The sequence below is a fragment of the Oncorhynchus keta genome, unplaced genomic scaffold (assembly GCF_023373465.1).
Source record: "Oncorhynchus keta strain PuntledgeMale-10-30-2019 unplaced genomic scaffold, Oket_V2 Un_scaffold_984_pilon_pilon, whole genome shotgun sequence".
In the NCBI taxonomy this organism is placed as follows: Eukaryota; Metazoa; Chordata; class Actinopteri; order Salmoniformes; family Salmonidae; genus Oncorhynchus; species Oncorhynchus keta.
The window spans coordinates 210722-234988 of record NW_026291019.1 but is presented as its reverse complement, the minus strand read 5'-3'; the positions used below and the strand labels follow the sequence as shown (position 1 = coordinate 234988).

The following is a 24267-nucleotide window of genomic DNA, read 5'->3' as shown; positions in this document are numbered from 1 at the left end:
CTAAAGACTGACCACCAGGTTCAATGATAGTTCCTATCCTCAAGCTGTGAGGCTAAACAGCAAGTGACTAAAGACTGACCACCAGGTTCAATGACAGCACCTATCCCCAAGCTGTGAGGATAAACAGCAAGTCACTCTCTCTCACTCACTCACACACACACACACACACACACACACATTTATAAAAACCATTTAAACAATGTGTCGACGACAGAGGGCTTGGTGTGGTTGCTAGGTGATTTGTGACACACCTACAACAAGCCTTCTATACTATTTAGAATGTGAACAATTGCTCAGAATGTGTTGTCTTTTCCTTCTGAGTTCAGTATATACAGATCAAAGATCTATGATCTCATTCAATTAGAACCCATTCCATTTAATACCCGTGACCATCACTCCTCATCAGCTGTATCAAATTAATACTGAAGGTTCCAGTGTTCTAGACTAGAGCTCCACCTACTGGTATCTCAACATTACTGCACCATCCTAATAATAATGTCCTCAATAATGTTGGGTTAATAACAACATAACACACTGGAAATACATAAGATAAACTAGTGAAAAACTCAACTGTTTACTTGACAAAGTCACAGTTAAGCAAACATACACTGTTGTATTACAATAAAGGACCTTGTGTACAATAAAGGAGGCTGGTTGGCAGATATATAGGAGGAGAGGCTAATTGCAATGACTGGAATATAATTAATGGATACCGTTCCATTTATTCCACTCCAGCCATTACAATGAGCATTTCTTTCTATATATCTGCCCACCAGCCTCCTCTGCTGGACAGTACAGGTAGTAGCAGAGGCATCAACATCATCATCACCATAGTGATGCTGTGTTGACTGTATAGGCTAATGTACTCTGTTATCCATATATAGTCGAATTAGCCCGTTGTCCACATATAGTCTAATGTAGCCTGTTATCCATATATAGTCTAATGTAGCCTGTTATCCATACACAGTCTAATGTAGCCTGTTATCCATATATAGTCGAATGTAGCATGTTATCCATATATAGTCTAATGTAGCATGTTATCCATATATAGTCTAATGTAGCCTGTTATCCATATATAGTCTAATGTAGCATGTTATCCATATATAGTCTAATGTAGCATGTTATCCATATACAGTCTAATGCAGCATGTTATCCATATATAGTCGAATGTAGCATGTTATCCATATATAGTCGAATGTAGCATGTTATCCATATATAGTCGAATGTAGCATGTTATCCATATATAGTCGAATGTAGCCTGTTATCCATATATAGTCGAATGTAGCATGTTATCCATATATAGTCGAATGTAGCATGTTATCCATATATAGTCGAATGTAGCATGTTATCCATATATAGTCTAATGTAGCATGTTATCCATATATAGTCTAATGTAGCCTGTTATCCATATATAGTCTAATGTAGCATGTTATCCATATACAGTCTAATGCAGCATGTTATCCATATATAGTCGAATGTAGCATGTTATCCATATATAGTCGAATGTAGCCTGTTATCCATATATAGTCGAATGTAGCCTGTTATCCATATATAGTCGAATGTAGCATGTTATCCATATATAGTCGAATGTAGCATGTTATCCATATATAGTCGAATGTAGCCTGTTATCCATATATAGTCGAATGTAGCATGTTATCCATATATAGTCGAATGTAGCATGTTATCCATATATAGTCGAATGTAGCATGTTATCCATATATAGTCTAATGTAGCATGTTATCCATATATAGTCGAATGTAACATGTTATCCATATATAGTCTAATGTAGCCTGTTATCCATATATAGTCTAATGTAGCATGTTATCCATATATAGTCGAATGTAGCCTGTTATCCATATATAGTCGAATGTAGCATGTTATCCATATATAGTCTAATTTATCCTGTTATCCATATATAGTCTAATTAGCCCGTTGTCCACATGTAGTCTAATTTATCCTGTTATCCTTATATAGTCTAATGTAGCATGTTATCCATATATAGTCTAATTTATCCTGTTATCCATATATAGTCTAATTAGCCCGTTGTCCACATGTAGTCTAATTTATCCTGTTATCCATATATAGTCTAAAGCCTGTTATCCATATATAGTCTAATGTAGCATGTTATCCATATATAGTCGAATGTAGCATGTTATCCATATATAGTCTAATTTATCCTGTTATCCATATATAGTCTAATTAGCCCGTTGTCCACATGTAGTCTAATTTATCCTGTTATCCATATATAGTCTAATGTAGCATGTTATCCATATATAGTCTAATTTATCCTGTTATCCATATATAGTCTAATTAGCCCGTTGTCCACATGTAGTCTAATTTATCCTGTTATCCATATATAGTCTAAAGCCTGTTATCCATATATAGTCTAATGTAGCATGTTATCCATATATAGTCGAATGTAGCATGTTATCCATATATAGTCTAATGTAGCCTGTTATCCATATATAGTCGAATGTAGCCTGTTATCCATATATAGTCGAATGTAGCATGTTATCCATATATAGTCGAATGTAGCATGTTATCCATATATAGTCGAATGTAGCATGTTATCCATATATAGTCTAATGTAGCATGTTATCCATATATAGTCGAATGTAGCCTGTTATCCATATATAGTCGAATGTAGCCTGTTATCCATATATAGTCGAATGTAGCATGTTATCCATATATAGTCGAATGTAGCATGTTATCCATATATAGTCGAATGTAGCCTGTTATCCATATATAGTCGAATGTAGCATGTTATCCATATATAGTCGAATGTAGCATGTTATCCATATATAGTCGAATGTAGCATGTTATCCATATATAGTCTAATGTAGCCTGTTATCCATATATAGTCGAATGTAGCCTGTTATCCATATATAGTCGAATGTAGCATGTTATCCATATATAGTCGAATGTAGCATGTTATCCATATATAGTCGAATGTAGCATGTTATCCATATATAGTCTAATGTAGCATGTTATCCATATATAGTCGAATGTAGCCTGTTATCCATATATAGTCGAATGTAGCCTGTTATCCATATATAGTCGAATGTAGCCTGTTATCCATATATAGTCGAATGTAGCATGTTATCCATATATAGTCGAATGTAGCATGTTATCCATATATAGTCGAATGTAGCCTGTTATCCATATATAGTCGAATGTAGCATGTTATCCATATATAGTCGAATGTAGCATGTTATCCATATATAGTCTAATGTAGCATGTTATCCATATATAGTCTAATGTAGCATGTTATCCATATATAGTCTAATGTAGCATGTTATCCATATATAGTCTAATGTAGCCTGTTATCCATATATAGTCTAATGTAGCATGTTATCCATATATAGTCCCTGTTATCCATATATAGTCTAATGTAGCATGTTATCCATATATAGTCTAATGTAGCCTGTTATCCATATATAGTCTAATTAGCCCGTTATCCACATGTAGTCTAATTTATCCTGTTATCCATATATAGTCTAATGTAGCATGTTATCCATATATAGTAATTTATCCTGTTATCCATATATAGTCTAATTAGCCCGTTGTCCACATGTAGTCTAATTTATCCTGTTATCCATATATAGTCTAAAGCCTGTTATCCATATATAGTCTAATGTAGCATGTTATCCATATATAGTCTAATGTAGCATGTTATCCATATATAGTCTAATTTATCCTGTTATCCATATATAGTCTAATTAGCCTGTTGTCCACATAGTCTAATTTATCCTGTTATCCATATATAGTCTAATGTAGCATGTTATCCATATATAGTCTAATTTATCCTGTTATCCATATATAGTCTAATTAGCCCGTTGTCCACATGTAGTCTAATTTATCCTGTTATCCATATATAGTCTAAAGCCTGTTATCCATATATAGTCTAATGTAGCATGTTATCCATATATAGTCTAATGTAGCATGTTATCCATATATAGTCTAATGTAGCCTGTTATCCATATATAGTCGAATGTAGCCTGTTATCCATATATAGTCGAATGTAGCATGTTATCCATATATAGTCGAATGTAGCATGTTATCCATATATAGTCGAATGTAGCATGTTATCCATATATAGTCTAATGTAGCATGTTATCCATATATAGTCTAATGTAGCCTGTTATCCATATATAGTCTAATGTAGCCTGTTATCCATATATAGTCTAATGTAGCATGTTATCCATATATAGTCGAATGTAGCATGTTATCCATATATAGTCTAATGTAGCCTGTTATCCATATATAGTCTAATGTAGCATGTTATCCATATATAGTCTAATGTAGCATGTTATCCATATATAGTCTAATGTAGCCTGTTATCCATATATAGTCTAATGTAGCCTGTTATCCATATATAGTCTAATGTAGCATGTTATCCATATATAGTCTAATGTAGCTGTTATCCATATATAGTCTAATGTAGCATGTTATCCATATATAGTCTAATGTAGCATGTTATCCATATATAGTCTAATGTAGCCTGTTATCCATATATAGTCTAATGTAGCCTGTTATCCATATATAGTCTAATGTAGCCTGTTATCCATATATAGTCTAATGTAGCATGTTATCCATATATAGTCTAATGTAGCATGTTATCCATATATAGTCGAATGTAGCCTGTTATCCATATATAGTCTAATGTAGCATGTTATCCATATATAGTCTAATGTAGCCTGTTATCCATATATAGTCTAATGTAGCCTGTTATCCATATATAGTCTAATGTAGCATGTTATCCATATATAGTCTAATGTAGCATGTTATCCATATATAGTCTAATGTAGCCTGTTATCCATATATAGTCTAATGTAGCATGTTATCCATATATAGTCTAATGTAGCATGTTATCCATATATAGTCTAATGTAGCCTGTTATCCATATATAGTCTAATGTAGCCTGATCCATATATAGTCTAATGTAGCATGTTATCCATATATAGTCTAATGTAGCATGTTATCCATATATAGTCTAATGTAGCATGTTATCCATATATAGTCTAATGTAGCATGTTATCCATATATAGTCTAATGTAGCCTGTTATCCATATATAGTCGAATGTAGCCTGTTATCCATATATAGTCGAATGTAGCCTGTTATCCATATATAGTCGAATGTAGCATGTTATCCATATATAGTCGAATGTAGCATGTTATCCATATATAGTCGAATGTAGCCTGTTATCCATATAGTCTAATGTAGCATGTTATCCATATATAGTCTAATGTAGCATGTTATCCATATATAGTCGAATGTAGCATGTTATCCATATATAGTCTAATGTAGCATGTTATCCATATATAGTCGAATGTAGCATGTTATCCATATATAGTCTAATGTAGCCTGTTATCCATATATAGTCTAATGTAGCATGTTATCCATATATAGTCGAATGTAGCCTGTTATCCATATATAGTCGAATGTAGCATGTTATCCATATATAGTCTAATTTATCCTGTTATCCATATATAGTCTAATTAGCCCGTTGTCCACATGTAGTCTAATTTATCCTGTTATCCATATATAGTCTAATTTATCCTGTTATCCATATATAGTCTAATTAGCCCATTGTCCACATGTAGTCTAATTTATCCTGTTATCCATATATAGTCTAATGTAGCATGTTATCCATATGTAGTCTAATTTATCCTGTTATCCATATATAGTCTAATGTAGCATGTTATCCATATATAGTCTAATTAGCCCGTTGTCCACATGTAGTCTAATTTATCCTGTTATCCATATATAGTCTAAAGCCTGTTATCCATATATAGTCTAATGTAGCATGTTATCCATATATAGTCGAATGTAGCATGTTATCCATATATAGTCTAATGTAGCCTGTTATCCATATATAGTCGAATGTAGCCTGTTATCCATATATAGTCGAATGTAGCATGTTATCCATATATAGTCGAATGTAGCATGTTATCCATATATAGTCGAATGTAGCATGTTATCCATATATAGTCTAATGTAGCCTGTTATCCATATATAGTCTAATGTAGCATGTTATCCATATATAGTCGAATGTAGCCTGTTATCCATATATAGTCGAATGTAGCATGTTATCCATATATAGTCGAATGTAGCATGTTATCCATATATAGTCGAATGTAGCATGTTATCCATATATAGTCTAATGTAGCCTGTTATCCATATATAGTCTAATGTAGCATGTTATCCATATATAGTCTAATGTAGCATGTTATCCATATATAGTCGAATGTAGCATGTTATCCATATATAGTCTAATGTAGCCTGTTATCCATATATAGTCTAATGTAGCATGTTATCCATATATAGTCGAATGTAGCCTGTTATCCATATATAGTCGAATGTAGCATGTTATCCATATATAGTCTAATTTATCCTGTTATCCATATATAGTCTAATTAGCCCGTTGTCCACATGTAGTCTAATTTATCCTGTTATCCATATATAGTCTAATGTAGCATGTTATCCATATATAGTCTAATGTAGCCTGTTATGCATATATAGTCTAATGTAGCATGTTATCCATATATAGTCTAATGTAGCCTGTTATCCATATATAGTCGAATGTAGCATGTTATCCATATATAGTCGAATGTAGCCTGTTATCCATATATAGTCGAATGTAGCATGTTATCCATATATGGTCTAATGTAGCCTGTTATCCATATATAGTCGAATGTATCCTGTTATCCATATATAGTCTAATTAGCCCGTTGTCCACATGTAGTCTAATGTATCCTGTTATCCATATATAGTCTAATGTAGCCTGTTATCCACATGTAGTCTGATGTATCCTGTTATCCATATATAGTCTAATTAGCCCGTTGTCCACATGTAGTCTAATTTATCCTGTTATCCATATATAGTCTAATGTAGCATGTTATCCATATATAGTCTAATTAGCCCGTTGTCCACATGTAATTTATCACATCTAATTTATCATGTTATCCATATATAGTCTAATGTAGCCTGTTATCCATATATAGTCTAATTAGCCCGTTGTCCACATGTAGTCTAATGTATCCTGTTATCCATATATAGTCTAATGTAGCATGTTATCCATATATAGTCTAATGTAGCATGTTATCCATATATAGTCTAATGTAGCCTGTTATCCATATATAGTCTAATTAGCCCGTTGTCCACATGTAGTCTAATGTAGCATGTTATCCATATATAGTCTAATTTCTCCTGTTATCCATATATAGTCTAATTAGCCCGTTGTCCACATGTCGTCTAATTTATCCTGTTATCCATATATAGTCTAATGTAGCATGTTATCCATATATAGTCTAATTTATCCTGTTATCCATATATAGTCTAATTAGCCCGTTGTCCACATGTAGTCTAATTTATCCTGTTATCCATATATAGTCGAATGTAGCATGTTATCCATATATAGTCTAATTAGCCCGTTGTCCACATGTAGTCTAATGTAGCATGTTATCCATATATAGTCTAATTTCTCCTGTTATCCATATATAGTCTAATTAGCCCGTTGTCCACATGTCGTCTAATTTATCCTGTTATCCATATATAGTCTAATGTAGCATGTTATCCATATATAGTCTAATTTATCCTGTTATCCATATATAGTCTAATTATCCCGTTGTCCACATGTAGTCTAATTTATCCTGTTATCCATATATAGTCTAATGTAGCATGTTATCCATATATAGTCTAATGTAGCCTGTTATCCATATATAGTCGAATGTAGCCTGTTATCCATATATAGTCGAATGTAGCATGTTATCCATATATAGTCTAATGTAGCATGTTATCCATATATAGTCTAATTAGCCCGTTGTCCACATGTAGTCTAATTCATCCTGTTATCCATATATAGTCTAATGTAGCATGTTATCCATATATAGTCTAATTAGCCCGTTGTCCACATGTAGTCTAATTTATCCTGTTATCCATATATAGTCTAAAGCCTGTTATCCATATATAGTCTAATGTAGCATGTTATCCATATATAGTCGAATGTAGCATGTTATCCATATATAGTCTAATTAGCCCGTTGTCCACATGTAGTCTAATGTATCCTGTTATCCATATATAGTCGAATGTAGCTTGTTATCCATATATAGTCTAATGTAGCATGTTATCCATATATAGTCTAATGTAGCATGTTATCCATATACAGTCTAATGCAGCATGTTATCCATATATAGTCTAATGTAGCATGTTATCCATATACAGTCTAATGCAGCATGTTATCCATATATAGTCGAATGTAGCATGTTATCCATATATAGTCGAATGTAGCCTGTTATCCATATATAGTCGAATGTAGCCTGTTATCCATATATAGTCGAATGTAGCATGTTATCCATATATAGTCTAATGTAGCCTGTTATCCATATATAGTCGAATGTAGCCTGTTATCCATATATAGTCGAATGTAGCATGTTATCCATATATAGTCTAATGTAGCATGTTATCCATATATAGTCTAATTAGCCCGTTGTCCACGTGTAGTCTAATTCATCCTGTTATCCATATATAGTCTAATGTAGCATGTTATCCATATATAGTCTAATTAGCCCGTTGTCCAATGTAGTCTAATTTATCTTGTTATCCATATATAGTCTAAAGCCTGTTATCCATATATAGTCTAATGTAGCATGTTATCCATATATAGTCTAATGTAGCATGTTATCCATATACAGTCTAATGCAGCATGTTATCCATATATAGTCGAATGTAGCATGTTATCCATATATAGTCGAATGTAGCCTGTTATCCATATATAGTCGAATGTAGCCTGTTATCCATATATAGTCGAATGTAGCATGTTATCCATATATAGTCTAATGTAGCATGTTATCCATATATAGTCTAATGTAGCCTGTTATCCATATATAGTCGAATGTAGCCTGTTATCCATATATAGTCTAATTAGCCCGTTGTCCACATGTAGTCTAATGTATCCTGTTATCCATATATAGTCTAATGTAGCCTGTTATCCATATATAGTCTAATTAGCCCGTTGTCCATATATAGTCTAATGTAGTCTGTTATCCATATATAGTCTAATGTAGCCTGTTATCCATATATAGTCTAATTAGCCCGTTGTCCACATGTAGTCTAATTTATCCTGTTATCCATATATAGTCTAATGTAGCATGTTATCCATATATAGTCTAATTAGCCCGTTGTCCACATGTAGTCTAATTTATCCTGTTATCCATATATAGTCTAATGTAGCACTGTTATCCATATATAGTCTAATGTAGCATGTTATCCATATATAGTCTAATTAGCCCGTTATCCACATGTAGTCTAATGTAGCCTGTTATCCATATATAGTCGAATGTAGCCTGTTATCCATATATAGTCGAATGTAGCATGTTATCCATATATAGTCGAATGTAGCATGTTATCCATATATAGTCGAATGTAGCCTGTTATCCATATATAGTCGAATGTAGCCTGTTATCCATATATAGTCTAATTAGCCCGTTGTCCACATGTAGTCTAATGTATCCTGTTATCCATATATAGTCTAATGTAGCCTGTTATCCATATATAGTCTAATTAGCCCGTTGTCCATATATAGTCTAATGTAGTCTGTTATCCATATATAGTCTAATTAGCCCGTTGTCCATATATAGTCTAATTAGCCCGTTGTCCACATGTAGTCTAATTTATCCTGTTATCCATATATAGTCTAATGTAGCATGTTATCCATATATAGTCTAATTATCCCGTTGTCCACATGTAGTCTAATTTATCCTGTTATCCATATATAGTCTAATGTAGCATGTTATCCATATATAGTCTAATTAGCCCGTTGTCCACATGTAGTCTAATTTATCCTGTTATCCATATATAGTCTAATGTAGCACGTTATCCATATATAGTCTAATGTAGCATGTTATCCATATATAGTCTAATTAGCCCGTTGTCCACATGTAGTCGAATGTAGCCTGTTATCCATATATAGTCGAATGTAGCCTGTTATCCATATATAGTCGAATGTAGCATGTTATCCATATATAGTCGAATGTAGCATGTTATCCATATATAGTCGAATGTAGCCTGTTATCCATATATAGTCGAATGTAGCCTGTTATCCATATATAGTCTAATTAGCCCGTTGTCCACATGTAGTCTAATGTATCCTGTTATCCATATATAGTCTAATGTAGCCTGTTATCCATATATAGTCTAATTAGCCCGTTGTCCATATATAGTCTAATGTAGTCTGTTATCCATATATAGTCTAATTAGCCTGTTGTCCATATATAGTCTAATTAGCCCGTTGTCCACATGTAGTCTAATTTATCCTGTTATCCATATATAGTCTAATGTAGCATGTTATCCATATATAGTCTAATTATCCCGTTGTCCACATGTAGTCTAATTTATCCTGTTATCCATATATAGTCTAATGTAGCATGTTATCCATATATAGTCTAATTAGCCCGTTGTCCACATGTAGTCTAATTTATCCTGTTATCCATATATAGTCTAATGTAGCACGTTATCCATATATAGTCTAATGTAGCATGTTATCCATATATAGTCTAATTAGCCCGTTGTCCACATGTAGTCTAATTTATCCTGTTATCCATATACAGTCGAATGTAGCATGTTATCCATATATAGTCTAATTTATCCTGTTATCCATATATAGTCTAATTATCCCGTTGTCCACATGTAGTCTAATTTATCCTGTTATCCATATATAGTCTAATGTAGCATGTTATCCATATATAGTCTAATTAGCCCGTTGTCCACATGTAGTCTAATTTATCCTGTTAGCCATATATAGTCTAATGTAGCATGTTATCCATATATAGTCTAATTAGCTCGTTTTCCACATGTAGTCTAATTTATCCTGTTATCCACATATAGTCTAAAGCCTGTTGGGGCTAGGGGGCCTCAAGGAGTTCCCTTAGGGAAACACCCCCTCCCATTCAGCTGACAAAATATTATTTAAAAATATTTAACTTACACCCATTAACAAGTCCAATACAGCAAATGAAAGATAAACATCTTGTTAATCTACCCATCGTGTGCGATTTTTTAAAATGATTTACAGCGAAAAAACAACATATATTTATGTTAGATGACCACCAAATTCCAAAACACACACAGCGATATTTCACAGTCACAAATGCAAAAATATAGATAAAATGAATCACTAACCTTTGAAGTATAAACTGTAAATGGGGTACAGGGCCTCATTACTGAAAATGAACCAGGCTCATATTGTGTTGTGTTGTATTGTGCTAAATGGTTGTCTATGTTAATACTGTCTGTAAGTCTATTCCACTATGTATGTAATGTGCTATATGGTTGTCTATGTGAATACTGTCTGTCTGTAAGTCTATTCCACTATGTATGTAATGTGCTATATGGTTGTCTATGTGAATACTGTCTGTCTGTAAGTCTATTCCACTATGTATGTAATGTGCTATATGGTTGTCTATGTGAATACTGTCTGTCTGTAAGTCTATTCCACTATGTATGTAATGTGCTATATGGTTGTCTATGTGAATACTGTCCGTAAGTCTATTCCACTATGTATGTAATGTGCTATATGGTTGTCTATGTGAATACTGTCCGTAAGTCTATTCCACTATGTATGTAATGTGCTATATGGTTGTCTATGTGAATACTGTCTGTCTGTAAGTCTATTCCACTATGTATGTATTGTGCTAAATGGTTGTCTATGTGAATACTGTCTGTCTGTAAGTCTATTCCACTATGTATGTAATGTGCTATATGGTTGTCTATGTGAATACTGTCTGTCTGTAAGTCTATTCCGCTATGGATGTAATGTGCTATATGGTTGTCTATGTTAATACTGTCTGTCTGTAAGTCTATTCCACTATGTATGTAATGTGCTATATGGTTGTCTATGTGAATACTGTCTGTCTGTAAGTCTATTCCACTATGTATGTATTGTGCTATATGGTTGTCTATGTGAATACTGTCTGTCTGTAAGTCTATTCCACTATGTATGTAATGTGCTATATGGTTGTCTATGTGAATACTGTCTGTCTGTAAGTCTATTCCGCTATGGATGTAATGTGCTATATGGTTGTCTATGTTAATACTGTCTGTCTGTAAGTCTATTCCACTATGTATGTATTGTGCTATATGGTTGTCTATGTGAATACTGTCTGTCTGTAAGTCTATTCCACTATGTATGTAATGTGCTATATGGTTGTCTATGTGAATACTGTCTGTCTGTAAGTCTATTCCACTATGTATGTATTGTGCTATATGGTTGTCTATGTGAATACTGTCTGTCTGTAAGTCTATTCCGCTATGGATGTAATGTGCTATATGGTTGTCTATGTTAATACTGTCTGTCTGTAAGTCTATTCCACTATGTATGTATTGTGCTATATGGTTGTCTATGTGAATACTGTCTGTCTGTAAGTCTATTCCACTATGTATGTAATGTGCTATATGGTTGTCTATGTGAATACTGTCTGTCTGTAAGTCTATTCCACTATGTATGTATTGTGCTATATGGTTGTCTATGTGAATACTGTCTGTCTGTAAGTCTATTCCACTATGTATGTAATGTGCTATATGGTTGTCTATGTGAATACTGTCTGTCTGTAAGTCTATTCCACTATGTATGTATTGTGCTATATGGTTGTCTATGTGAATACTGTCTGTCTGTAAGTCTATTCCACTATGTATGTAATGTGCTATATGGTTGTCTATGTGAATACTGTCTGTCTGTAAGTCTATTCCGCTATGGATGTAATGTGCTATATGGTTGTCTATGTTAATACTGTCTGTCTGTAAGTCTATTCCACTATGTATGTATTGTGCTATATGGTTGTCTATGTGAATACTGTCTGTCTGTAAGTCTATTCCACTATGTATGTAATGTGCTATATGGTTGTCTATGTGAATACTGTCTGTCTGTAAGTCTATTCCGCTATGGATGTAATGTGCTATATGGTTGTCTATGTTAATACTGTCTGTCTGTAAGTCTATTCCACTATGTATGTAATGTGCTATATGGTTGTCTATGTGAATACTGTCTGTCTGTAAGTCTATTCCACTATGTATGTAATGTGCTATATGGTTGTCTATGTGAATACTGTCTGTCTGTAAGTCTATTCCACTATGTATGTATTGTGCTATATGGTTGTCTATGTGAATACTGTCTGTCTGTAAGTCTATTCCACTATGTATGTAATGTGCTATATGGTTGTCTATGTGAATACTGTCTGTCTGTAAGTCTATTCCACTATGTATGTAATGTGCTATATGGTTGTCTATGTGAATACTGTCTGTCTGTAAGTCTATTCCACTATGTATGTATTGTGCTATATGGTTGTCTATGTGAATACTGTCTGTCTGTAAGTCTATTCCACTATGTATGTAATGTGCTATATGGTTGTCTATGTGAATACTGTCTGTCTGTAAGTCTATTCCGCTATGGATGTAATGTGCTATATGGTTGTCTATGTTAATACTGTCTGTCTGTAAGTCTATTCCACTATGTATGTAATGTGCTATATGGTTGTCTATGTGAATACTGTCTGTCTGTAAGTCTATTCCACTATGTATGTAATGTGCTATATGGTTGTCTATGTGAATACTGTCTGTCTGTAAGTCTATTCCACTATGTATGTAATGTGCTATATGGTTGTCTATGTGAATACTGTCTGTCTGTAAGTCTATTCCACTATGTATGTAATGTGCTATATGGTTGTCTATGTGAATACTGTCTGTCTGTAAGTCTATTCCACTATGTATGTAATGTGCTATATGGTTGTCTATGTGAATACTGTCTGTCTGTAAGTCTATTCCACTATGTATGTAATGTGCTATATGGTTGTCTATGTGAATACTGTCTGTCTGTAAGTCTATTCCACTATGTATGTAATGTGCTATATGGTTGTCTATGTGAATACTGTCTGTCTGTAAGTCTATTCCACTATGGATGTAATGTGCTATATGGTTGTCTATGTGAATACTGTCTGTCTGTAAGTCTATTCCACTATGGATGTAATGTGCTATATGGTTGTCTATGTGAATACTGTCTGTCTGTAAGTCTATTCCACTATGTATGTAATGTGCTATATGGTTGTCTATGTGAATACTGTCTGTCTGTAAGTCTATTCCACTATGTATGTAATGTGTGTGACGTGTTGCATGTCTGTCTATTTAAGATGACATGATGTATGATGCAAAACCTATTTATCTAATGGATACAAAAAAGTCATCATTATCATCACCATATCCATCATTATAAACCACAACATCAACAACTTATTGAACAGATCTGTATTACATATTTCTGAATGTTCTGAAGCTGTTTTATTCTCAGAACCTCAAACACAGGAGGATAAATGTTCAATCCTCTACAGTCCATCAAGCTGTACAGCAGCCTAAAGACTGACCACTTGGTTCAATGACAGTTCCTATCCCCAAGCTGTGAGGCTAAACAGAAGTGACTCGCACACACACACACACACACACACACACACACACACACACACACACACACACACACACACACACACACACACACACACACACACACACACACACACACACACACACACACAGCAAAGTTACAATGTTTGTTTGCTTGTCTTGTTTACCCTGGTTAATCATCTCATCACTATGTAGATCCTCCTACACTCCTACACTGAGACACTTTATGAATACTGGACCTGATGTAACAACCAAAACACAGCTCAAAACATAACAACAAGTAAAATGATACATTACCCTCAAGTATATGACTTATGACTAAAAACAAATTACCAAAAACTATTTTTCCAGATATTGTCAAGAGTACTTACAGAGTGAAGTGAAGGGGAGAGGTATTGTACAGTGAGTCAACTTACTGGTAGTGAGTGGGAACTGCTAGTAAGTGTCAGTTCTGTGGTTGATACATATTTAAAGTAGCTGAGACAGAACTGTCCTCTCCTTCCTCTTTAAGACATTAACATGCATGACGACCAGACCAGCACATCAGAAAGGGGAAGTTAATGTAGCAAAATGGGTCCTACATTTCTAGAATGGACAAAATGTCCCCCATTTCCACTTTCATTTAAATACAGCACCATGTTAACAATATGTTGACTATTCTATATGGAATGTCTATAATATCTTAGAATGTGTTGCCTTGTCCCTCTGAGTTCTACATGGAACAGGTCAAAGTTCCATTTACATTTGGTCATGATGTCATTCTATTCATTCTATTCTACTAACCCATTTAATGTACACTCCTCATCAGCTGCATCAAAGACCCTGCACGGACCCCCTTTAGTGTCTACAACATGGTTGTTGTAGAGGCGTTGGCCTGGGCAACAACCCCCTCAAGATTCTAATGATGACATCATCTCCATCATCTAACATCAATAATCAAACATGTTTCACAGCTCAGGCCGAGGGGGCGGGGGAAGGAAATCAGAGGAGCACTCCTCTTCACTTTGATTGACACTTACTCCTACTGTGTGTCCAGTGTACTGTCTGTGCTGTGTGTCAGAGGACTACAAAAGCGGTGACACCCTCCCAACAGCCCCATTCTCTCCAAGCTTCCTGTTCCCTTTTCAGGTAGCTACACAGTCCCTCCTCCCCTTCCTCAATCTTCATATTCATTATTCTGTTATTCCTTCTCTTCTTCCTTACTCTGTCATATCCGGACGGTACGTGGTGTTCAGGGTTGTAAGGGTTGTCAGGGTTTCCTGTCTCTCCCTCTCTGGTCAGGCTTGTGTTTGAAGAAACACTCGTCACCATAGAAACAGCCAGTGGTCCTCCAGAAGAAACACTCATCACCATTGATGGGAGCCATCCTCCTGGTCCTGGGAGAGAGACACACAAACAGTATGAAAACACAAACACCTGCACCTGAGCTCCTGCTTCCTCCTTCCAACACTTTGTACATTTCAACAGTTAATATGAGTTGATTGGTAACACTTTAGAATAACTCATAATGATGTGTTGAATGACAGACGGATGTCTTTACCCTGTGGAGGCGTACTGGGAGGCTGAGGAGGTGTTGAGGCCTATAGGGTTGGTCCTCTGAGGAGAGGGAGGGGTTCTCTGCATCTAGCTGTCTGGGTAACTGATCACCAGCCTGGTGCTCTCCAGCTCCACCCCCTGGACCGGAGGACAAACAGCAGGCACAGTCCAAATACATGCAATGGGACCAATAGCATTGTCCCAAAAGTACAATGGAATCAATAACAAAGCTTGTTTTTCCTTTCCTGCCAGAACTGAGTTGAATCGTTGTACTTTCCTCTCTGTGTTGAACCACACATGGTGATACGATTTAAAGCTCTAAACTGAAGCTCTAAACTGAAGGCTCTTAACTCTGTGTATCATGCAGGGACGTCTAACTCACCATTGAGATCTCTACAGTGCTGTCAGGTGGACATCAGTAGCAACACGCAGCCTCAAACCCTGGTCCATTCAGAAGGCCATTTAAGGAAAACTGAGGGGAGGGGAGGTAGAGGAGATGAAGTGAGAGAGTGAAGGGAGGAAAGGATGGGGAGATAGAAGGAGTGGGGAGAGGGAGAATACAGACCGACACACACAATCAGCAATTTCCATATTCACAGTAGCAAGCTCAGACACTGACCTTCATCCCCATCAGTGCACTCCCCTTGAAGAAGTATCCCTTTGGCCAATCAGGGTTGAGCTGGATGGAATTCTGAGCGTCTGATAGGGTAGAGGGGTAGAGCTCCAGACACCAGTAGCAGTTTAAACCATATTCCCAAAGAACCAAAGAAATTAGATCAATGTAGAAATAGTCCATCCAGACCTTTACCACCGAGTAAATCTGTTGGACCACTTACATTAGAGTTCTCATGCAGTAGTCTAGGGAGCAACATACCCATACCACACACACACACACACAGAGACGCAAGCACAAACACACACACACACACATGCAAAAACACACACACGCACACACACATTTAAACACACACACGCACACACCCATACAACGTCTGATCTACCGGGAAAGACTCTGGCAAGTTCCAACTCAGTGTGTGTGTGCGTGTGTGCGTGCATGTTTGTGTGTGTGTTTTTTGATGAAACGTGCTGATTGTTGATCTATTACAGTTTATCTCCTGACAGTAATGGAGTATCTCTGGCTGGCCTATAGGCTAGCCACTCATGCATTATGTTGCTCAATGGCGCCATCATGTGTACAATAGGCAGAAATACAAGAAACATAATTGATTTATTTGTTGTCTATTTATTTAACTTTGAGCTTATTTACATGATACTTGTACTATATTCAATGTAAAAAAACTGAAAATGTAATGTATCTAAAATAGGTAATAACTCATAATTTGATAATTAAATAAGCAATATTATGACACTGAACAATATGGTATAACATAATATAAAATATAAAATGCCCAATAATATCTGACACCAATACAAAGTAAAACGTATTAAAACAAATCAGGAGCAACTCCAGGGCTAAAATTATTTAAAAGCTCTTATCAATATTATTCATTTTGTGTCACTAAAACAAGCCAATACTTTATCTATTGTAAAAAAAATCTGGAATTGGCTAAATCCCATAGAAAAATAGCAAAAACAGATAAAGTACACAAGAAAAGTAGGCTATTTATTAAGCGCACCAAGTTCAGAAAGGAAGCCCGAGGGCCCGCCTCAACTGAGAATGGAACCAATTAGAGGCTAGTATCATTCACGACTTCCTTATTGACCTGATCTGCTCTTACATCCTTCTGCCGCTTGCTGCTACTAAGCGCTGGCTCCTTTTTCTCCATTGACTCTGCTGCTGTAACTAGCTGTTGCTCGCTATGCTGCTGATTTCTGATATGTTTTCTTTGTAAGTGCTCACTAGCTGTGTTTGAACCTCACCCACATCGTTCAATATGCTCATGTTGCAATGTTTGGCTGCTGCGGTGATGTGATTGATTGTGAGGATCAACCATGTTGCTGCTCTGATTTCACTTAATAGCCGGGGACATGTAGAATTAGCCTCAGGAGTAGTCAATCAAATAATAAAGACAAATAACAATGACATTAAATATCTATTAATGTTTATTTTCCCCCATTGAAAACACTCTTATCTGTCTAGGTTGGAACTGTTGCTGTTAAAAAACAATACATCATTTTAATTCTGAATTGGAATAAAGTGACTGATCACATCTGTAGACCAGAAAGCCCCCACACAGTCCTGATGAGAGCAGGTCTATTCTGGGCTCTGTTTTTAACAGTGCAACACTGAGGTCAAGCTCAGCCTTGAAACTGTTTCTGTATATGTTTTATAAGTGTCAGAGTTGAGAACCCCGACTCACATAGGTATGTGGTGCCAAACTGGACCAGAACATCTACTGCTTTCTCAGTCAGGCAGGAGACCGCTTCCTACTGTACATGAACAACCCAGAACATCTACTGCTTTCTCAGTCAGGCAGGAGACCGCTTCCTACTGTACATGAACAACCCAGAACATCTACTGCTTTCTCAGTCAGGCAGGAGACCGCTTCCTACTGTACATGAACAACCCAGAACATCTACTGCTTTCTCAGTCAGGCAGGAGACCGCTTCCTACTGTACATGAACAACCCAGAACATCTACTGCTTTCTCAGTCAGGCAGGAGACCGCTTCCTACTGTACATGAACAACCCAGAACATCTACTGCTTTCTCAGTCAGGCAGGAGACCGCTTCCTACTGTACATGAACAACCCAGAACATCTACTGCTTTCTCAGTCAGGCAGGAGACCGCTTCCTACTGTACATGAACAACCCAGAACATCTACTGCTTTCTCAGTCAGGCAGGAGACCGCTTCCTACTGTAGATGAACAACCCAGAACATCTACTGCTTTCTCAGTCTGGCAGGAGACCGCTTCCTACTGTAGATGAACAACCCAGAACATCTACTGCTTTCTCAGTCAGGCAGGAGACCGCTTCCTATTGTACATGAACAACCCAGAACATCTACTGCTTTCTCAGTCAGGCAGGAGACCGCTTCCTATTGTACATGAACAACCCAGAACATCTACTGCTTTCTCAGTCAGGCAGGAGACCGCTTCCTACTGTACATGAACAACGCAGAACATCTACTGCTTTCTCAGTCAGGCAGGAGACCGCTTCCTACTGTAGATGAACAACCCAGAACATCTACTGCTTTCTCAGTCTGGCAGGAGACCGCTTCCTACTGTAGATGAACAACCCAGAACATCTACTGCTTTCTCAGTCAGGCAGGAGACCGCTTCCTATTGTACATGAACAACCCAGAACTGAGTGTGTTTGCCTCAAAAAGCATCTTGCGTCAATCAGTTAATTCCAGTTAAGAATAACAATTATTGTTGTATTTAGCAACAGTTCCAACCTAGACTAGTTTTCAACAATAATTTCTACAGTAAGATGTAAAGTAGGCCTGATCATTTTTCATCTTCGTTATAACATGACAACAATCTGAACGACAGCGCTGCGTCGTGTGGAGCCGAGGGATCTTCAAGAAAACTGCAGAAAAGGAGATCAGGTACACAACTCCGATGCACACAGGCATCTCCCTCTCACACTGGTGCAGCTGCCAAACTGAGCAGAGACGCTGCTTAAGCAGAACGCGCACCGTACAGAGAGCGCAGATGCACTTGGACAAATCAATTCCAGTAATTCATGAAATAATGACGTATTTACACTGACACGTCACGACCCACCATTAACAGGTCCGTGACCCAACTTTAAGAAAGGCTGCATTAGTGCATACTGACTGACTGGGTGCATCACCGACTGTTATGGCAACTGCTCGGCCTCCGATCAAAAGGCCCGTATGGCCCAGTACATCACTGGGGCCAAGCTTCCTGACATCCAGGACCTCTAACCTGACGGTGTCAGAAGAAGGCCATAAAAATTGTCAGACTCCAGCCACCCCAGTCATAGGCTGTTGTTCTCTTTGCTACCACACGGCAAGAGGTTCCGGACCGCCAAGTCTAGGTCCAAAAGGCTTCTGAACAGCTTCTACCCCCAAGCCAAGACTCCTGAACAGCTAATCAAAGGGCGACCAAGACGCTGCTGCAACACCCTGTTTATTATCTATGCACAGTCACTTTACCTCTACCTACATGTACATATTACCTCAACTACCCTGTTTATTATCTATGCACAGTCACTTTACCTCTACCTACATGTACATATTACCTCAACTAACCTGTTTATTATCTATGTATAGTCACTTTAACTCTACCTACATGTACATATTACCTCAACTACCCTGTTTATTATCTATGCACAGTCACTTTACCTCTACCTACATGTACATATTACCTCAACTAACCTGTTTATTATCTATGCACAGTCACTTTAACTCTACCTACATGTACATATTACCTCAACTAACCTGTTTATTATCTATGCACAGTCACTTTACCTCTACCTACATGTACATATTACCTCAACTAACCTGTTTATTATCTATGCACAGTCACTTTAACTCTACCTACATGTACATATTACCTCAACTACCCTGTTTATTATCTATGTATAGTCACTTTAACCCTACCTACATGTACATATTACCTCAACTAACCTGTTTATTATCTATGCACAGTCACTTTAACTCTACCTACATGTACATATTACCTCGACTAACCTGTTTATTATCTATGTATAGTCACTTTAACTCTACCTACATGTACATATTACCTCAACTACCCTGTTTATTATCTATGCATAATCACTTTAACTCTACCTACATGTACATATTACCTCAACTAACCTGTTTATTATCTATGCACAGTCACTTTACCTCTACCTACATATACATATTACCTCAATTACCCTGTTTATTATCTATGCATAGTCACCTTAACCCTACCAACATGTACATATTACCTCAACTAACCTGTTTATTATCTATGCATAGTCACCTTAACCCTACCTACATGTACATATTACCTCAACTAACCGGTGCCCCCCAAATTGACTCTGTACGATACCCCCTGTAGAGGGGTGGGGTTAAATGCAGAAGACAAATTTCAGTTGAATACATTCAGTTGTACAACTGACTAGGTATCCCCCTTTCCCTTTATATAGCCTCTATAATGTTATTTTACTGCTGCTGTTGAATTATTTGTTACTATTATTTTCTATTTTTTACTTACCACTTATTTTTTCGTAACTTATTTTTTTGTATCTTCTGAAAGCATAGTTGGTTAAGGGGCTTGTAAGTAAGCATTTCCCTGTAAGATCTACACCTGTTGTATTCCGCACATGTGACAAATACTATTTCATACTGTTGCATGAGTCACATTATTAGTTTCCATTTTATATATTTACTTCATCCTTATCTACAACAGTAGGTTTAGGCTCTGATGTATTAGCCATATTCTAAGCCTGTTCTGTATTTTACATAGTTAGTCCTCCCTGTCGGTCCATCTTTACATAGTTAGTCCTCCCTGTCGGTCCATCTTTACATAGTTAGTCCTCCCTGTCGGTCCATCTTTACATAGTTAGTCCTCCCTGTCGGTCCATCTTTACATAGTTAGTCCTCCCTGTCGGTCCATCTTTACATAGTTAGTCCTCCCTGTCGGCCCATTTTTACATAGTTAGTCCTCCCTGTCGGTCCATCTTTACATAGTTAGTCCTCCCTGCCGGCCCATCTTGACATAGTTAGTCCTCCCTGTCGGTCCATCTTTACATAGTTAGTCCTCCCTGTCGGTCCATCTTTACATAGTTAGTCCTCCCTGTCGGCCCATCTTGACATAGTTAGTCCTCCCTGTCCGTCCATCCTGACATAGTTAGTCCTCCCTGTCCGTCCATCTTTACATTATATGCTACTGTAGCGATCACTTCCATCTAGTCATCATGTATTAGCTACTGTTGTTCATTCTTATTAATCTTCTGCTAGTAATACATTTACGCATGTCATCATGTATGCTTGTACATAGTGAGTATGCAGGCATCTTCTACCCTGATGAGACTCACTCTGCTACAGTAGTTTCAGTGAGAGTGGGTCATATCTACCACCATCATGCTGCCCAAATGCTGTTGGCCGCTATACGCGCTGTTCAGCAGTCGAGCATTACTGGATCTTTTTATCATTAAGCATATATTCATAGATATACGGCATCATTTAAAATGTCACACTACTTCTTAAACCTGACTTTCTTCCTCAGATTTCAAGTTATCACATTGGACCTTAGTGGGGAAGCTGACGCTGTGATTACTAAACAAGGCTAGCTATAATTTCAGCTGTGTTGGATGGGCTGTTAATATTAGCATTACCTAGCATGTGGTGGTCTTACTGTAGTTTCAGCTGTGTTGGATGGCATGTTGATACTAGCATTACCTAGCATGTGGTGGTCTTACTGTAGTTTCAGCTGTGTTGGATGGCATGTTGATACTAGCATTACCTAGCATGTGGTGGTCTTACTGTAGTTTCAGCTGTGTTGGATGGGCTGTTAATACTAGCATTACCTAGCATGTGGTGGTCTTACTATAGTTTCAGCTGTGTTGGATGGGCTGTTAATATTAGCATTACCTAGCATGTGGTGGTCTTACTATAGTTTCAGCTGTGTTGGATGGGCTGTTAATATTAGCATTACCTAGCATGTGGTGGTCTTACTATAGTTTCAGCTGTGTTGGATGGGATGTTGGTACTAGCATTACCTAGCATGTGGTGGTCTTACTATAGTTTCAGCTGTGTTGGATGGGCTGTTAATATTAGCATTACCTAGCATGTGGTGGTCTTACTATAGTTTCAGCTGTGTTGGATGGGCTGTTAATATTAGCATTACCTAGCATGTGGTGGTCTTACTATAGTTTCTGCTGTGTTGGATGGGATGTTGATACTAGCATTACCTAGCATGTGGTGGTCTTACTATAATTTCAGCTGTGTTGGATGGGCTGTTAATATTAGCATTACCTAGCATGTGGTGGTCTTACTATAGTTTCAGCTGTGTTGGATGGGCTGTTAATATTAGCATTACCTAGCATGTGGTGGTCTTACTATAGTTTCAGCTGTGTTGGATGGGCTGTTAATATTAGCATTACCTAGCATGTGGTGGTCTTACTATAGTTTCTGCTGTGTTGGATGGGATGTTGATACTAGCATTACCTAGCATGTGGTGGTCTTACTACAGTTTCAGCTGTGTTGGATGGCATGTTGATACTAGCATTACCTAGCATGTGGTGGTCTTACTATAGTTTCAGCTGTGTTGAATGGCATGTTGATAGTAGCATTATCTAGCATGTGGTGGTCTTACTATAGTTTCAGCTGTGTTGGATGGCATGATGATAGTAGCATTATCTAGCATGTGGTGGGCTTACTATAGCTTCAGCTGTGTTGGATGGCATGTTGATAGTAGCATTACCTAGCATGTGGTGGTCTTACTATAGTTTCAGCTGTGTTGGATGGGATGTTGATACTAGCATTACCTAGCATGTGGTGGTCTTACTATAGTTTCAGCTGTGTTGGATGGGATGTTGATACTAGCATTACCTAGCATGTGGTGGGCTTACTATAGTTTCTGCTGTGTTGGATGGCATGTTGATACTAGCATTACCTAGCATGTGGTGGTCTTACTATAGTTTCTGCTGTGTTGGATGGCATGTTGATACTAGCATTACCTAGCATGTGGTGGTCTTACTATAGTTTCAGCTGTGTTGGATGGCATGTTGATACTAGCATTACCTAGCATGTGGTGGTCTTACTATAGTTTCTGCTGTGTTGGATGGCATGTTGATACTAGCATTACCTAGCATGTGGTGGGCTTACTATAGTTTCAGCTGTGTTGGATGGCATGTTGATACTAGCATTACCTAGCATGTGGTGGGCTTACTATAGTTTCAGCTGTGTTGGATGGCATGTTGATACTAGCATTACCTAGCATGTGGTGGGCTTACTATAGTTTCTGCTGTGTTGGATGGCATGTTGATACTAGCATTACCTAGCATGTGGTGGTCTTACTATAGTTTCAGCTGTGTTGGATGGCATGTTGATACTACATTACCTAGCATGTGGTGGTCTTACTATAGTTTCTGCTGTGTTGGATGGGATGTTGATACTAGCATTATCTAGTATGTGGTGGTCTTACTTAACACCCACATGGCGATCAGTGTTGGTGATCACGCGTTCTATGTATCTTGTGGAAATGTCTGTTGTAATTTACTTGACACACTTACAGTATATGCAGGCGTATTCTAGTAATGTACGGGGTCTATTTCTCTTGTTATCAGGCCATAATTTATTCTTCTGTCATGGCTTACCGGTATATACCGTTAAACATTAGCCTTCAGCTCAGGTAGACTATACT

At 37.0% G+C, this 24267-nt stretch overlaps 1 protein-coding gene and 1 long non-coding RNA gene across 15 annotated transcripts in view; both read right to left on the bottom strand.

Moving 5' to 3' along the window:
* LOC127929715 (B-cell receptor CD22-like) overlaps positions 1 to 14913 on the bottom strand; it is a 44545-nt gene extending 29632 nt beyond the window's left edge. The window contains exon 1 of one of the 2 annotated variants that reach the window (XM_052517850.1): positions 14863 to 14913. The gene's annotated coding sequence lies outside the window, so the exon portion shown is untranslated. Of the gene's footprint in view, positions 1 to 14817 lie in introns of both variants that reach the window. The other variant, XM_052517849.1, reaches the window with a different exon arrangement.
* A 4676-nt stretch (positions 14914 to 19589) lies between these two features.
* LOC127929718 (uncharacterized) lies at positions 19590 to 23057 on the bottom strand. 13 transcript variants are annotated; one of them, XR_008135851.1, is made up of 5 exons: positions 22878 to 23057; positions 22622 to 22749; positions 22430 to 22557; positions 20342 to 22237; positions 19590 to 20089 (listed from the first exon to the last, which is right to left on the bottom strand). It is a non-coding gene; the product is annotated as an uncharacterized LOC127929718 (long non-coding RNA). The 13 variants fall into 13 exon arrangements; XR_008135852.1 differs by having other exon boundaries at positions 22366 to 22557; positions 22878 to 23040; XR_008135854.1 differs by having other exon boundaries at positions 20279 to 22237; positions 22878 to 23040.
* Positions 23058 to 24267: the final 1210 nt, after the last annotated feature.